The 16,304-nt window shown below is 37.6% G+C and overlaps 1 long non-coding RNA gene across 2 annotated transcripts in view; it reads right to left on the bottom strand.

Annotated features, from left to right (window-relative positions):
* Positions 1-1,592: 1,592 nt before the first annotated feature.
* The window catches only part of LOC143673770 (uncharacterized), a 46,090-nt gene continuing 31,378 nt past the window's right edge, over positions 1,593-16,304 (bottom strand). For both annotated transcript variants that reach the window (XR_013170630.1, XR_013170629.1), the window contains one exon: positions 1,593-1,675. This is a non-coding gene — a long non-coding RNA (uncharacterized LOC143673770). The remainder of the gene's footprint in view (positions 1,676-16,304) is intronic.

Here is a 16,304-nt window from a genome sequence, read left to right as displayed (position 1 = left end):
ACTATTTATTTATTTATTATTATTATTAGTTTTTACTATTTTAGCAGGAGCAAAATTCTCCAAGCAGGATCAAGTTTGCATCTTGCAGAGACTGAACCATCTGTTGTAGTCCAAGGCTTGGCTGTTTTCCACTTGGAACACAGGGCCAGCCCAGTTGAAAAGGAATGCGAGTTCTTCCTATAGTGTGATCACCCCATTAAGCAGAGGGAGCCCTGCAAGTCCCTTGCAATCCTAAACCAAGCAGCACTTCCTGAACACCTGCCCTAAAAGCAAATGTTCCTTGCATGAGTGACAGGGAAAATGGAAGAGCATCAAGTTCACCTGGCAACATCCACATCCCTGAACGGGGCCAGTTTAAATGCAGAGCCTGATGTGATCCTGCATAAGCAAAGTTGTGGAAAGGAAAGACACCCCCATGCATTCACAGACTCTGTGGGTCTCTCATAAATGCCTTATCATTTTATGGATTTAGGGAGTGTGGGATTGTCTTTCAGAGCATTACAGAAAGAAGTCTCCAAGTCTCTCATTTTATCTAGGAGTTGAATTGACCTGGATTAGGCAACTACTTTTTTCATTCCTTCCTTCTGTAGAGTAATATATATACTTAAGCATGTCATCTTCTATCAGAGCATACAAAAGTGAATAAAAAGTTAAGATATATTATATACATATGGTGTTTATTATAAGACTCCTTCACAACATCCTAAATGGATATAAATAGTCTCAAGGAATTTTAGAAAATTAGAAAATATTTTCCAGAAAGGTCAAATGTTGAAGTCAATTAATAATTTGTCCAAAAAATGATATATGGATAAAACAAAATTCAAAGACAGACAAAGTTAAAGAAGGATTAATAACAATAAAGGAAGAAAGTCTGTTAAAACAACTTAGGGGCAATTTTTTTTAAAGACTACATTCTAAAGATGAGAAATGATGGACTGGTTAGCAGAGTAATGTGGATACCAAATTGTTCTGCAAAACAATCTGGTCTTGGATTTGGGGGCTGTTTTTTCATTCTTGAGATTAATAAAAGGTAAAGAAAAATGAAATGTGTCTGGAAGTGAATGAAGAGTCTTGACTTCAGAAAGGCACTTCTCAGTCTTTCATGATATTCTTGTAGAGGGGGTGATGATTACAGTTTGGTAGGGCTTCCTTAATACTTTGGCTTGATTAAACCGAAGAGGACAAGGGGTCAGTGTATCAATGTTACATGGAGAGGGAGTTCTTTAAAGGAGAGCTTGTTGGCTCCAGATTTGTTTTTGCCACGCAGAAATTTGCTTCTCAGGCTTGAAACATACCACAAAATCAAGATTCAAAAAGATCTCTAAAGACCAAACAGATGGACTGAAATAAAATTAGATTTAATGCAAATAAACAACAATAAAATCTCACATTTAAGTTCAAAAATTCCACTGCAAAGTACCCAATTTAGTTTATTAAATTTATGTGGGAAAACATACACATTCTTACAAACATACCCCTAGGTGTTTTAGTTGATTTCCAGGGAAAAATGAGTCAAGAGTGTGAGCTGGCTAATGAACTAGCTAATGAGATCTTAATTTATACTTACAGAAGTATGGCATCCAGATTAAGGGCAATAATCATCCAATGACCACTTCTCTGTTCAGTCCACATCTGGAGTTGCAGTTCTGTGTGCAGCCCTCAGGAAGCCAGGCTGGGCCGAGGGGTAATGGAGAAGAGGCAGAGGTCAGCAATGAGGGAGGTCGAGGGGGATGAGTGGAGGGAATGCCTGGGGAAGCTGGCTAATGAAAGCTCAGGAGTTTCCCTTAACAGAGACTGGAGTACATTTTTTCCCCAAGACTAAGGGTGGTAAGTTAAAGAAGATATGAGAAAATTTTAAATAAAAGAAAATCACCATTACATACTCCTACAATTCCAACACAAGTAATTAAGGGGTTTCTTCAACAAATAAGTGCCATGAAGCAGAGGGGCAAGGGAAACTGAGATGGATTTTTAAAAAAAGCTTAAGAGACACATCAATTAAATGCAATGTGTAGGCCTTGTTGGATCTTCTTTCTTACAAACCATCTGTTAAAAACAAAATGACTGGATCCATGCACCTCCAAAAAAAAAAAAAAATTCAACAAATGGATGCAATGACAGAATAGTAACATGGAAAAAGAATGAAATGTGACCCCCATCATACTAGATACAAAAAAAAGAATGCCTTGTCCCAACCAAGATGGTGGAGTGAGAATGTTCAGGGCTCCATCTATAAGAACTGGTAGAAACATCCATTTAATTCATTTGCCCATTTTTTTTTAACTGGGTTGTTTGCCTTTCTGTTATTGAGTTCTAAGAGTTCTTTATATATTCTGGATATTAAATCCTTATCAGATACATGGTTCCAAATATTTTCTCTATTCTGTAGGTTGTCTTTCGTCTTTTGATTCACAAAAGTTTTAAATGTTGTTGAAGTCTCATTTATCTATTTTTTTTTCTTGCTGCTCATGCATTTGTGTAAAGTCAAAGAAACCATTGTCTAACACAAGGTCCTGAAGAAGTTTCTCTGTTTCCTTCTAGGAGTTTTATAGTTTGGGTTCCTAAACTTAAGATGTCACTTTATTTTGAATTTATTTTTGCATATGGTATCATGTAGGGGTCCACCTTCACTATTTGGATATGGATATCCATTATTCCCTAGTACCTTTTATTGAAAAGACTATTGCCTCATTGGATAGACTTGGTACTCTTGTCAAAAACCCACTGGCCATAGACAGGAGAGTTTATTTCTGAACAGATTCCATTGGTCTATACATTGTTTTGATCACTGTAGCTTTGTAATATGTTTGAAAATAAGAAACTGTGGATCTTCCAACTATGTTCTTTTTCAAGATGTTTTTGGCCATTTGGAGCCCCTTCCCTTTCAACATAAATTTCATAATTGGCTTTTCAATATCTGAAAAGAAGAAAAGAACTTTGAACTTTGAGATTGCATTGAATCTATAAAATCTCTTTGAGTAGATTTGATATCTTAACAGTATTTAGTATTTCAGTCCATGAACACAGAACATCATCCTATGCGTTTAGGTCTTTGATTTATTTTAGTAAATGTTTTCTAGTTTACTATGTATGTCTTTTACATCCTTGGTTAAATTTATTCCTAGATGTCATTCTTTTAGTTGCTATTGTAAATGGAATTTTTTTCTTGATTTCATCTTCAGATTGTTCATTACTAGGGTATAGAAATCCTACTGAATTTTCCATGTTGATCTTGTGGTCTGCCACTTTTCTGAATTCATTTATTACCTCTAATATCTTTGCTGTGGAGTTTTCAAGAATTTTTATATAAGGATCCATGTCATTTGCAAATAGGGAAAGTTTTCCTTCTTCCTTTTCAATGTGGATGCCTTGCATTTCTTCTTGCCCAATTATTCTGCCTAGAACTTAAAGTATGATGTTGAATAATAGAGGTGACAGTGGATATCCTGGTCTATTTTTGATGTTAGAAGACAAGATTTTAGTCCTTGTCCACTGAATATGATGTTAGTGATGGGTTTTTCTTATACGTCCTTTATCATGTTGAAGAAGTTTCCTTCTATTTCTAGTTTTCTGTTTTTATCAACTTGTGTTCATCTTTTCAAAAGCCTTTTCTACTTCAATTAAGATATCATGAGTTTTTTCCTTCATTATATTAATGTGGTGTTCTAGTTTGCTAGCTGCTGGAACGCAATATACCAGAAACAGAATGGCTTTTAACAAGGGGAATTTAATAAGTTGCAAGTTTACAGTTCTAAGGCCGAGAAAATGTCCCAATTAAAACAAGTCTATAGAAATGTCCAATCAAAGGCATCCAGGGAAAGATACCTTGGTTCAAGAAGGCTGATGAAGTTCAGGGTTTCTCTCTCAAGTGAGAAGGCACATGGCGAACACAGTTAGGGCTTCTCTCTTGGCTGGAAGGGCACACGGCGAATACGGTGTCATCTGCTAGCTTGGTCTCCTGGCTTCCTGTTTCATGAAGCTCCCCGGGAGGCGTTTTCCTTCTTCATCTCCAAAGGTCGCTGGCTGGTGGACTCTCTGCTTCATGGTGCTACAGCATTCTCTGCTCTCTCTCTGAGTCTCTCTGAATCTCTCATTCTCTTTTTATAGGACTTCAGAAACTAATCAAGACCCACTCAAATGGGTGGAGACATGTCATCTCCTAATCCAATTTAACAACCATTCTTAACTAAATCACATCAACCAGGGAGATGATCTCATTACAGTTTCAAGTATACAGTATTGAATAGGGATTATTCTACCTTTATGAAATGGGACTTATATTAAAACATGGCTTTTCTTAGGGGACATGCTTCCTTTCAAACCAGCACATGTGGTATATTAAATTAATTGATTTTCTTATGTTGAACTACCCTTGCATATCTGCAATAAAGCTCAGAGGATCATGGTGTATAATTCTTTCAATGTGCTGTCAGATTCAGTTTGATAGTATTTTTTTTTTTTTTTGTATGCTGTATAGCGGGGACACATTTCATTATTTCTCCATGTCAGTTCCTGTTATTGCAGCACCACTTTGTTGAATTTTCTATTGTTTACTTTTTATTTCTTTGTTTTCCTTGTTTGTTTTTTGGGAAGTGCATGGACTGGGAATCAAACCTGGGTCTCCTACATGGCAGGTAAGAATTCTACCACTGAACTACCCTTGAACCCCTAGTTTGATGGTATTTTATTGAGGATTTTTCATCTATACTCATAAGGGATATTGGTCTATAATTTTCTTTTCTTGTAGTATCTTTGTCTGACTTTGGTATGAGGATGATATTGGCCTCAGACGATAAGTTGGAAAGTGGTCCCTCCCCTTCAATTTTTTCTGGAAGAATTTGAGCAAGATTTGTGTTCATTCTTCTTGGAATTTTTAGTAAAATTCACCAGTGAAGCCATCCGTGAACTTTTCTTTGTGGGAAGGTTTTTGACTACCAATTCAAGCTCCTTATTTGTTATTGGTCTGTTGAGATCTTCCATTTCTTCTTGAGTCAGTGTAGGTAATTAGTTCATTTCTAGAAGTTGTTCCATTTCATCTAGGTTATCTAATTTGTTGCAATACAGTTGTTTGTGGAATCCTCTAAAAAGCCCCTTTATTTCTGTAGGGTTCGTAGTAATGTTCACCTTTTCATTTCTGATTTTAATTATTTGTGTGCTCTCTTTTCGTTTCTTTGTCAGTCTAGCTAAAGGTTTGTTGATTTATTGGTCTTTTCAAAGAACCAACTTTCAGTTTCATTGATCATCTCTATTGTTTTTTAAAAAATTATTATTCTCTATTTCATTTATCTCTGCTCTACTTTTTATTTCCTGTCTTCTTGTTTTTGGGTTTAGTGTGCTCTTTTTCTAAATCCTCCAGTTGTTAGGTTAGTTCTCTGATAAAAGATCTTTCTTCTTTTATGAAACATAGAGAACTATAAATTTCCCTCTCAGCATTGTTCCTGCTACATACCATAAGTTTTGGCATATTCTATTTTGTTTTCATTTGCCTCAGGACATTTCCTAACTTCCCTTGAGATTTCTTCTTTGATGGATTGGTTGTTTAAGAATGTATTGCTTAATTTCCACATATTTGTGAATTTTCCAGTTCTCCCTATGTTATTTCTAGCTGTATTCCATTGTTGTCAGAGAAGATATATAATTTAGATATTTAAAAATTCGCAGAAACTTGTTTTGTGAACTAACGTATGTTTTAAGATGAAGAATGATCCATGTGCAATAGAGAAGGATGTGTATTTTGCTTAGCTGTTGGATGAAGTCTTCTATATATGGGTTAGGTCTAGTTAGTTTAGAGTATTGTTCACGTCTTCTATTTCCTTATTGATTTTCAGTCTAGATGGTCCATCCACTATTTAAATTAATATATTGATCTCTTCTACTATTAATGTAGAAATGTCTATTATTCCCTTCAAATCTGTCAATACTTGTTTTATGCAGTTTGGTTCTATACTGTTAGGTGTATAAATATAATTGTTATGTCTTCTTATTGAATTGAACAGTTTATTGGTGTATAGTCCTTCATAACAGTTTCTGACTTAAATAATATATATATGTTTTTTGACTTTTTAAAAGGAGATTTAATGAGTTACCAGTTTACAGTTCTAGTGCCGAGAAAATGTCCAAACTGAGGCACCAACAAGAGGTTACCTTCAATCAAGACAATTCCATTGCTTTCACCTTCTGATGCCACCAGTTTTTTTTTTAATTTTTTATTAATTAAAAAAAATTACAAGAAACACAAACATTCCCAACACATACACTCAGCAATTCACAATATCATCACATAGTTGCATATTCAACATCATGATCATTTCCCAGAACATTAGCATCAATTCAGAAAAAGAAATAAAAAGACAACAGAAAAATATAACAAACAGAAAAAAAAATTTTACAGGCCGTACCCCTTACTGATCCCTTTCATTGATCACTAGCATTTCAAACTAAATCTATTTTAACATTTGTTCCCCCTATTATTTATTTTTATTCCATATGTTCCTCTCATCTGTTGACAAGGTAGATAAAAGGAGCATCAGACACAAGGTTTTCACAATCACACAGTCACATTGTGAAAGCTATATCATTATAAAATCATCATCAAGAAACATGGCTACTGGAGCACAGCTCTACATTTTCAGGCAGTTCCCTCCAGCCTCTCCATTACATCTTGGATAACAAGGTGATATCTACTTAATGCATAAGAATAACCTCCAGGATAACCTCTCGACTCTGTTTGGAATCTCTCAGCCATTGACACTCTGTCTCATTTCACTCTTCCCCTTTTTGGTCGAGGAGGTTTTCTCAATCCCTTGATGCTGGGTCTCAGCCCATTCTAGAGTTTTTCTCAATCCCTTGATGCTGAATCTCAGCTCATTCTGGGATTTCTGTCCCATGCTGCCAGGAAGATCCACACTCCTGGTAGTCATGTCCCACGTAGATAGGGGAGGGTGGGGAGTCTGCTTGCTGTGTTGACTGGAGAGAGAGGCCACATCTGAGCAACAAAAGAGGTTCTCTTGGGGGTGACTCTTAGGCTTAATTTTAAGTAGGCTTGACCTATCCCCTGTGGGGTTAAGTTTCATATGAACAAACCCCAAGACTGGGGGCTTGGCTTATAGCTTTGGTTGTCCACACTGCTTGTGAGAATATCAAGACTTCAACTTGGGGAAGTTGAGTTTTTCCCCGTTCTCACCATTCCCCGAAGGGGACTTTGCAAATACTTTTCCACTCATTGATCAAATCACTCTGGGATTCATCAGGGCATCACCTGGACAAACCAACAAAATCTCATGTCCTATACAAAGTTCCATGTACTTAAGGTGTTCAATCAACTATCTACATAAGTTATATTAGGAGATGCACTAGTCAAAGTATAGATTTGTACCAAATAAACATTTTTTGCTTTAGTCTCACACATTAGTTGAAATTTTAAAATATTAAGTACCATCTATTTTCAGCACACTGCAGTAATGACATTCTTTTGTTCTTCCTTAAGCAAAAACATTTTTAAAATTTGTACATTTATTCACTATCATTATATACTCTAGGAATTCCTAGATTACACCATCTCAATCTTTATCGTCTATCTTTCTTTGTGATTTCATTTATGCCCCAGCCCTCCTCCCTCTATCATTCTCATATGCAGCTTCATTCAGTGTTTTAACATAATTATATTATAGTTAGGTAATATTGTGCTGGCCATTTCTGAGTTTTTATATTCAGTCCTGTTGCACAATCTGTATCCCTTCATGCTCCAATTACCCAATATCTTACCCTATTTCTATTTCCTGATGGTCTCTGTTACCAAGGAAATATTCCAAGTTTATTCACTAATGTCAGTTCATATCAGTGAGAACATACAGTATTTGTCCTTTTGTTTCTGGCTAATCACACTCCGCATAATGCCCTTAAGGTCCATTCATGTTGTTATATACTTCATAACTTTATTCTGTCTTACAGCTGCATAATATTCCATCTTATGTAAATGTCACAGTTTGTTTAGCCAACTGTCTGTTGATGGACATTTTGGCTGTTTTCATCTTTTGGTAATTGTTAATAATGCTGCTATAAACATTGGTGTGTAAATATCCATTTGTGTCCTTGGCCTCATGTCCTTTGAGTAGAGACAGCATATAGATGGGTCCTGTTTTTTAATCCATACTGCCAGACTATGTCTTTTGATTGGAGAGTTTAATCCGTTAACATTCAGTGTTATTACTGCATGGGTAGTACTTTCTTCTACTATTTTGCCTTCTGGATTTTATATGTCATATCTAATTTTCCTTCTTTTTACCTTTACTCATAGTCTTCCTCTCTACACTCTTCTCCACACCTCTCTCTTCTGTCTTCGTATCTGTCTCTAGTGTTCCCTTTAGTATTTCTTGCAGAGCTGGTCTCTTGGTCACAAATTCTCTCAGTGATTTTTTGTCTGAAAATGTTTTAATTTCTCCCTCATTTTTGAAGGACAATTTTGCTGGATATAGAATTCTTGGTTGCCAGTTTTTCTCTTTTAATAATTTAAATATATTATCCCACTGTCTTCTCGCCTCCATGGTTTCTGCGGAGAGATCTGCGCATAGTCTTATTGGGCTTCCCTTGTATGTAATGGATTGCTTTTCTCTTGCTGCTTTTAATATCCTCTCTTTCTCTTTGACCTCTGACATTCTGATTATTAAATGTCTTGGAGTATGTCTATTTGGATCTATTCTCTTTGGGGTACGCTGCACTTCTTGGATCTGTAATTTTAAGTCTTTCATAAGAGTTGGGAAATTTTCAGTGATAATTTTCTCCATTAGTTTTTCTCCTCCTTTTCCCTTCTCTTCTCCTTCTGGGACACCCACAACACGTATATTCGTGCGCTTCATATTGTCTTTCAATTCCCTGAGTCCCTGCTCATATTTTTCCATTTTTTTTCCTATTGTTTCTGTTTCTTGTCGGATTTCAGATGTTCCATCCTCCAGTACAGAAATCCTATGTTCTGTCTCTCGAAATCTACCATTGTAGGTTTCCATTGTTTTTTTCATCTCTTCTACTGTGTCTTTCATTCCCATAAGTTCTATGATTTGTTTTTTCAGACTTTCAGTTTCTTCTTTTTGTTCTTTCCTTGCCTTTTTTATATCCTCCCTCAATTCATTGATTTGGTTTTTGATGAGGTTTTCCATGTCTGTTCATATATTCTGAATTGTTTCAGCTCCTGTATGTCATTTGAATTGTTGGTTTGTTCCTTTGACTGGGCCATATCTTCAATTTTCCTGGTGTGATTTGTTATTTTTTGCTGGCACCTAGGCATTTAATTACCTTAATTAGTTTATTCTGGAGATTGCTTTCACTTCTTTTATCTAGGGTTTTCTTGCTGGATGAATTTGTTGTCTATCTGTTCTTTGACATTCCATTCAGCTTTATCTGGACCTTTAGCTTAAGTTTTGTTTAACAGAGGAGAAGTTTTCAGTTCTTGTTTTCTTGTTTCTTGCCCTGCTTTTGTGGTACCTTTCCCCCCACCACACACACTTAGGAGGGTCTACTTAGATATTATAGACCCCAGCCAGATTTTCCCAGACCAAACTAGCTAACTATCAGGAGGAAAGAGTCACCTGCATTGGTTTTCCCTGAGGGTGAGACCCAGCAGGTTGAAAGACTTTCCTGTGAAGTCTCTGGACTCTGTTTTTCTTATCCTGCCCAGTATGTGGCACTTGTCTGACTGCAGGTCCCACCAGCATAAGATGATGTGATACCTTTAACTTTGGCAGACTCTCCCTGCTGGGGGCATGGTGGAGACAGAGGAGAGGTTGTAGGCTGGTTTTAATGGCTTCAAATTACCAAGCCCTGGTGTCTGAATTCCTTGATGGAGAGATTCCACCTGGGTGGGGCTTCACCCCTCCCCTGGGGAAGGCACAGGCTCCAGATAAGCCCCCCAAAGAGCTCACTTCTGCCTATGCCTGGGGCAGTTGCAGCCTGAAAAGGCCTGCCACTGTATCCAGAGGCAGTCAAGCCTTTGTAGATACACAGCCACAAAAACCTCTGTTTCCTTCTTTTTTTTTCCCCCTTTTACTGTCAGTCCTGCCCCTTTGGCGCCGGGGCAAAAATGAGCAACCTCCGCTTTGATCAGGTTCACCTAAGCTGAGGGCCTATTTTTAGTAGACAGAATTTGTTAATTAGTTCCACAATTGGTGTTTGATTGTGCCCAGTCCCTGCTGCTGGTAAAGTCCTTTCCTTTCCCCTCTGGGAAGCGGCCTGTGGGGGAGGGGCACTGGCCACCGCAGCTTTGGGAACTCACAGTTCTGGGGGTTGCTCGCAGCTGGTCCAGCTGGTCCAGACTGGGGTACGCTGTGTGTCCGGTCACTATCGTGGCTCCAGGAGCTGTTCTGTACTGTTTCTGGTTATTTAGTAGTTGTTCTGGAGGATGAACTAAAATACGCATGTTGTTAAGCCACCATCTTGACCCGGAAGTCCTTAAATAATATTTTATCTGATATTTGTATAGCTACCCTAGCCCATTTTTGGCTACTATCTACATGGTATATTTTGTTCTATCCTTTCACTTTCAATCTATTTATGTCTATGAATTTAAGGTGAGTTTCTTGTAAACAGCCTATAGTTGGTTCAAACTTTCTTATCCATAAAGAAAATCTCTCCCTTTTGACTGGAGTGTTTATTCTATTTACATTTAACTATTGATAATGCAGTCATTTCTTCTGCTATTTTGGTATATGATTTTTGTAAGTCTTGTAACTTTTTTGTCCCTCAATTCTTCTGTTAAAGTCTACTTTTGTATTTAATTGATTTTTTGGTATTGTTCCATATTGAGTCCTTTCCCATTTCTTTGTGTACATATATTTTAATATATTTTCTTTGTGGTTACCATGGGGTTTAAATTTAAATCCTAAATGTATAACAATCATGTTTGACTTGGTGCCAATTTAACTTTAATGCATACATCTACACTATTTTGATACACCTCCATATGCCTACCTTTCTGTTGTACTTGTTATAAATTATATCTTTTTACATGAATTTATCAGCACTTTTTATGCATTTACTGTAACAAGTAAAAAGTAGAATTATAGCCCCCAAAATACATTACAATATTACTGGCTGTCTAGGTTTGCTAATGCTGCCAGAATGCAATAAACCAGAAATGGAATGGCTTTTATAAAGGGGGGTTATTAAGTTGCAAGTTTACAATTCTAAGCCCTTAAAAATGTCCAAACTAAGGCATCTGGAGTAAGATACCTTGGCTCTGAAGAAAGGCCGAATGGCGTCCAGGATTTCTCTGTCAGCTGGAGGGCACAGAGATGGTGTCTGAGATCCTTGCTCCTGGTTTATTGCTTTGTGCTTTTAATTTCAGTGACTTCTTCTCTAAGCATCTGTGGGCCCTTTACTTAGCTTCTCTAGGGCAAAACTCTGCATTCTGGCTTGCTTAGCATCTCATGGGTAGGCACGTGGCCACATCTGCTGGGCTTCTCTCCCAGCTTCTGGTTTCAGACTTCTCTCACAGATCCTGTAGGTCCTTCTGGCATTTTCCTGTGCATCTCCAAACATCTGCATTTCTGTCAACTCTGAAGCAACTGTACTTTCTCCAAAATTTCTCCCCTTTTGAAGGACTCCAGTAAACTAATCAAGACCCACCTTGAATGGGTAGAGTCACATCTCTATCTAATCAAAAGATCACACCACAATTGGGTGTGTCACATCTCCGTGGAAGTAACCTATTCAAATAGCCACAACCACAATTGAGTAGGTCAGTCTCTGTGGAAACAGTCTAATCAAAGGTTCTATCCTAACCAAAAGGTCTGGTCCCACAGGATTGGATCAGGATTGAAAGAAAATGGATTTTCTCGGGTACATAAGAGTTTTAAAGTAGCACACTGGCATGTATGATTACCCCAATGGTTACCTTTAACAGAGGTTTCTGTTTCTTACTTTTACTGGAGGTCTTTATTTCTTTATGCTGCTTTTATATACTGTTTAATGTCCTTACCTTTTAGACACAAGAACTTCCTTTAGCTTGTACAGCATGCATAGTGGTGACAAACGTCTGAAGTTTTTGCTTATCTGGGAATATCTTAATCTCTCCCTCATTTTTTAAAAATGATAATATGCTTTATTTTCTTGAGGGTAGGGTTAAAGGAGTATTTATATTTCTCAAAATCTTTGAATACTATAAATTTAACTTTCATGAATTTAACTGCTTGTAAATGCTGCTTAAAATAAAGAATGAAACATTTAGTTTAGTTATATGAAGACTAAAGTTTGTAGGCATGAGCAGACCTGATATATGAAACTTACTTGAAATACAAACTAATTAAAAAATAAAAACGTTTGGATGGATGAAAACAATGATACATACATGAACAGATATATGATAAATCAATAAAGCTAAATTCTCATAGCATGATATGAGATAAAGTGATGGGTATATATGTGTTCATGGCATAAACCTTTCAGCTTTACTCTATGTTTATATTTTCTATGAATGAAAAGATAAGATGTATAAATTAAAAAATGAACACTTTCTAAGAAATATGGCAAGTCCACTGCAAATTTATAAGAAAATACTGTGATTTTCATTTAAATTAACACTGAATTTCACATGATGCCACTTTAAAATATTAAAAATGAAAATTCTAAAAAACAAAATTGACAGAAGGAAGTCAACTTTCCCTTCTAAATATGTAACATTTCATAACATTTTCCTTATTGTTTCTTTTGTGTGTGTGTGTGTGTGTGTGTTATGCAATGCTTTCTTTTTTAAAAAGTACTTTTATTGAGAAACCTTCACAAACACACAGTCCATATATAGTACACAAAGTCAATGGCTCACAATATCATCACATAATTGTGGATTCATCACCGTGGTCATTTTTAGAACATTTGTATCACTCCATAAAAAGAAATAAAAAGAAAAATTCATACATACCATACCCCTTATCACTCCCTCTCATTGACCACTAGTGTTTCAATTTACCCAATTTCTAAACCATTATTCACCCCCATATTATTTATATATTTTTTATCCTTACTTTTTTACTCATCTGTCCATACCCTGGATAAAAGGAGCAACAGACACAAGGTTTTCACAATCATACTTCTTGGATCAGTAATTATTTCCTCCATTAATCTTTCTGCTCCTTTTCCCTTCTCTTCTCCATCTAGGATATTCACAACATGTATATTTGTGCACTTCATGTTGTCATTCAGTTTCCTGAGACCATGCTTATATTATTCCATTCTTTTCCCTATATTTTCTTTTGTGGGGACTCCCTGGCGGTGTCTCTCTCTCACCTGCGCAACTGGCGGGGGCCACCGGGAAGACACCGCGGAGACCCCCGGAGGCCAGACATGTTCATCCTCCAGAGCAACTACTAAATAACCAGAAACAGTACAGAACAGCTCCCGGAGCCACAGCAGTGATCGGACACACAGCATACCCCAGTCTGGACCAGCTGGACCGGCTGCGAGTCTCTGGAACAGTGAGTTCCCCAAGCCGTGCGCAGTTCCCCAAGCCACGGTGGCCGGCGGCCGGTGCCCCTCCTGCACAGGCGGCTTCCCGGAGGGAAAGGAAAGAGTCTCTAACAGTAGCAGGGACTGAGTCCAACCAAACACCAATAGTGGCATTAATAAACAAATTCTCGGCCAGCGACACCCGCCTCCACGCGCGGTTTCCCGGGCTGACTGCCCCGCAGACAAACGACCGCCACAAGCGCCACCTACTGGGCAGGAAAAGAAAAACAGAGCCCAGAGATTCCACAGAAAAACCTTTCAACCAGCTGGGTCCCACACCCAGGGAGATCTGTTCAAATGCCCAGACACCAGCAGAAAATAATGGATGACGCTCGGAAAATTGAAGATATGGCCCAATCAAAGGAACAAACCAATAGTTCAAATGAGATACAGGAGCTGAGACAACTAATGCTGAATATACGAACAGAAATGGAAAAACTCTTCAAAAACAAAATCAATAAATTGAGGGAGGACATGAAGAAGACATGGGCTGAACAAAAAGAAGAAATAGAAAATCTGAAAAAACAAATCACAGAACTTGTGGGAGTGAAGGACAAAGAAGAAAAAATGGAAAAAACAATGGATACCTACAATGGTAGATCTAAAGAGACAGAAGCTACAATTAGTGAACTGGAGGATGGAACAACTGAATTCCAAAAAGAAACAGAAACTATAGGGAAAAGAATGGAAAAACTTGAGCAGGGAATCAGGGAACTGAATGACAATATGAAGCGCACAAATATACGTGTTGTGGGTGTCCCAGAAGGAGAAGAGAAGGGAAAAGGAGGAGAAAAACTAATGGAAGAAATTATCACTGAAAATTTCCCAACTCTTATGAAAGACCTAAATATACAGATCCAAGAAGTGCAGCGCACCCCAAAGAGAATAGACCCAAATAGGCGTTCTCCAAGACATTTACTAGTTAGAATGTCAGAGGTCAAAGAGAAAGAGAGGATCTTGAAAGCAGCAAGAGAAAAACAATCTGTCACATACAAGGGAAACCCAATAAGACTATGTGTAGATTTCTCAGCAGAAACCATGGAAGCTAGAAGACAGTGGGATGATATATTTAAATCACTAAAAGAGAAAAACTGCCAACCAAGACTCCTATATCCAGCAAAATTGTCCTTCAAAAATGAAGGAGAAATTAAAACATTTATAGACAAAAAGTCACTGAGAGAATTTGTGACCAAGAGACCAGCTCTGCAAGAAATACTAAAGGGAGCACTAGAGTCAGATACGAAAAGACAGAAGAGAGAGGTATGGAGTAAAGTGTAGAAAGAAGGAAAATCAGATATGATATATATAATACAAAAGCCAAAATGGTAGAGGAAAATATTATCCAAACAGTAATAACACTAAAATAATAACACTAAAATTTCCCAATCAAAAGACATAGAATGGCAGAATGGATTACGACCCAGCAATACCACTGCTAGGTATCTACTCAAAGGACTTAAGGGCAAAGACACAGACGGACATTTGCACACCAGTGTTTATAGCAGCATTATCTACAACTTCAAAGAGATGGAAACAGCCAAAATGCCCATCAACAGACGAGTGGCTAAACAAACTGTGGCGTATACCTACGATGGAATATTATGCAGCTTTAAGACAGACTAAACTTATGAAGCATGTAATAACATAGATGGACCTAGAGAACATTATGCTGAGTGAGTCTAGCCAAAAACTAAAGGACAAATACTGTATGGTCCCACTGATGTGAACCGACATTCGAGAATCAGCTTGGAATATATCATTGGTAACAGAGACCAGCAGGAGTTAGAAACAGGGTAAGATAATGGGTAATTGGAGCTGAAGGGATACAGACTGTGCAACAGGACTAGATACAAAAACTCAAAAATGGACAGCACAATAATACCTAAGTGTAATGTAACTAGGTTGGAACACTGAATGAAGCTGCACCTGAAATATGGTTTTTTGTTTGTTTGTTTGTGTGTTTGTATCTTTTGTTTTTGTTTTTTTCTTTTTCCTTTTTATATATATATATATTATTAGTATTATTATTTTAATTCTCTTCTCTATATTAACATTCTATATCTTTTTCTGCTGTTTTGCTAGTTCTTTTCCTAAATCGATGCAAATGTACTAAGAAATGATGATCATACATCTATGTGATGATACTAAGAATTACTGAGTGCATGTGTAGAATGGAATGATTTCTAAATGTTGTGTTAATTTCTTTTCTTTTTTTTGATTAATAAAAAAATTAAAAAAAAATAAATAAAAAATAAACAAATTCTCACTACTAAAAATAGGCCCCCAGCTCAGGCGAAACTGGTCAAGGCGGAGGTCGCCTATTGGGCTAACCAAAAAAAATGAAAGGGGATGAAACGGAGCCTTCTGAGGCTGTTTCTACGGAGGCTTGGCTGCCTCGGGATTCAGCGGCGGGATTACACACGCTACAACTGCCCCAAATGCAGAAACAGGCTGGTTTCAGGGCTGTCTCCCACCCGAACCTTCCCCACGGGAGGGGTGAAACACAACTCAGGTGGAATCCCTCTCTCAAGGAATTCAGACCCCAGGGCTTAGCAATTTGAAGCCATTAAAACCAGCCTACAACCTTTCCTCTGTCTCCACCAAGCCCCCAGCAGGGAGAGCCTTCCAAAGTTAAAGGAGCCACAACATATTTTGCTGGTGGGACCCACAGACAGACAAGTGCCACATACTGGGCAAGATAAGAAAAACAGAGCCCAGAGACTTCACAGGAAAGTCTTTCAACCTGCTGGGTCTCACACTCAGGGAAAACTGACGCAGGTGATTCCTTCCCCCCGAAAGGAGGCCAGCTT

Source organism: Tamandua tetradactyla, chromosome 2, assembly GCF_023851605.1.
Source record: "Tamandua tetradactyla isolate mTamTet1 chromosome 2, mTamTet1.pri, whole genome shotgun sequence".
Classification (NCBI taxonomy): Eukaryota; Metazoa; Chordata; class Mammalia; order Pilosa; family Myrmecophagidae; genus Tamandua; species Tamandua tetradactyla.
Note: the sequence above shows the minus strand (reverse complement) of the source record. Positions and strands in the feature narration are given on the sequence as shown.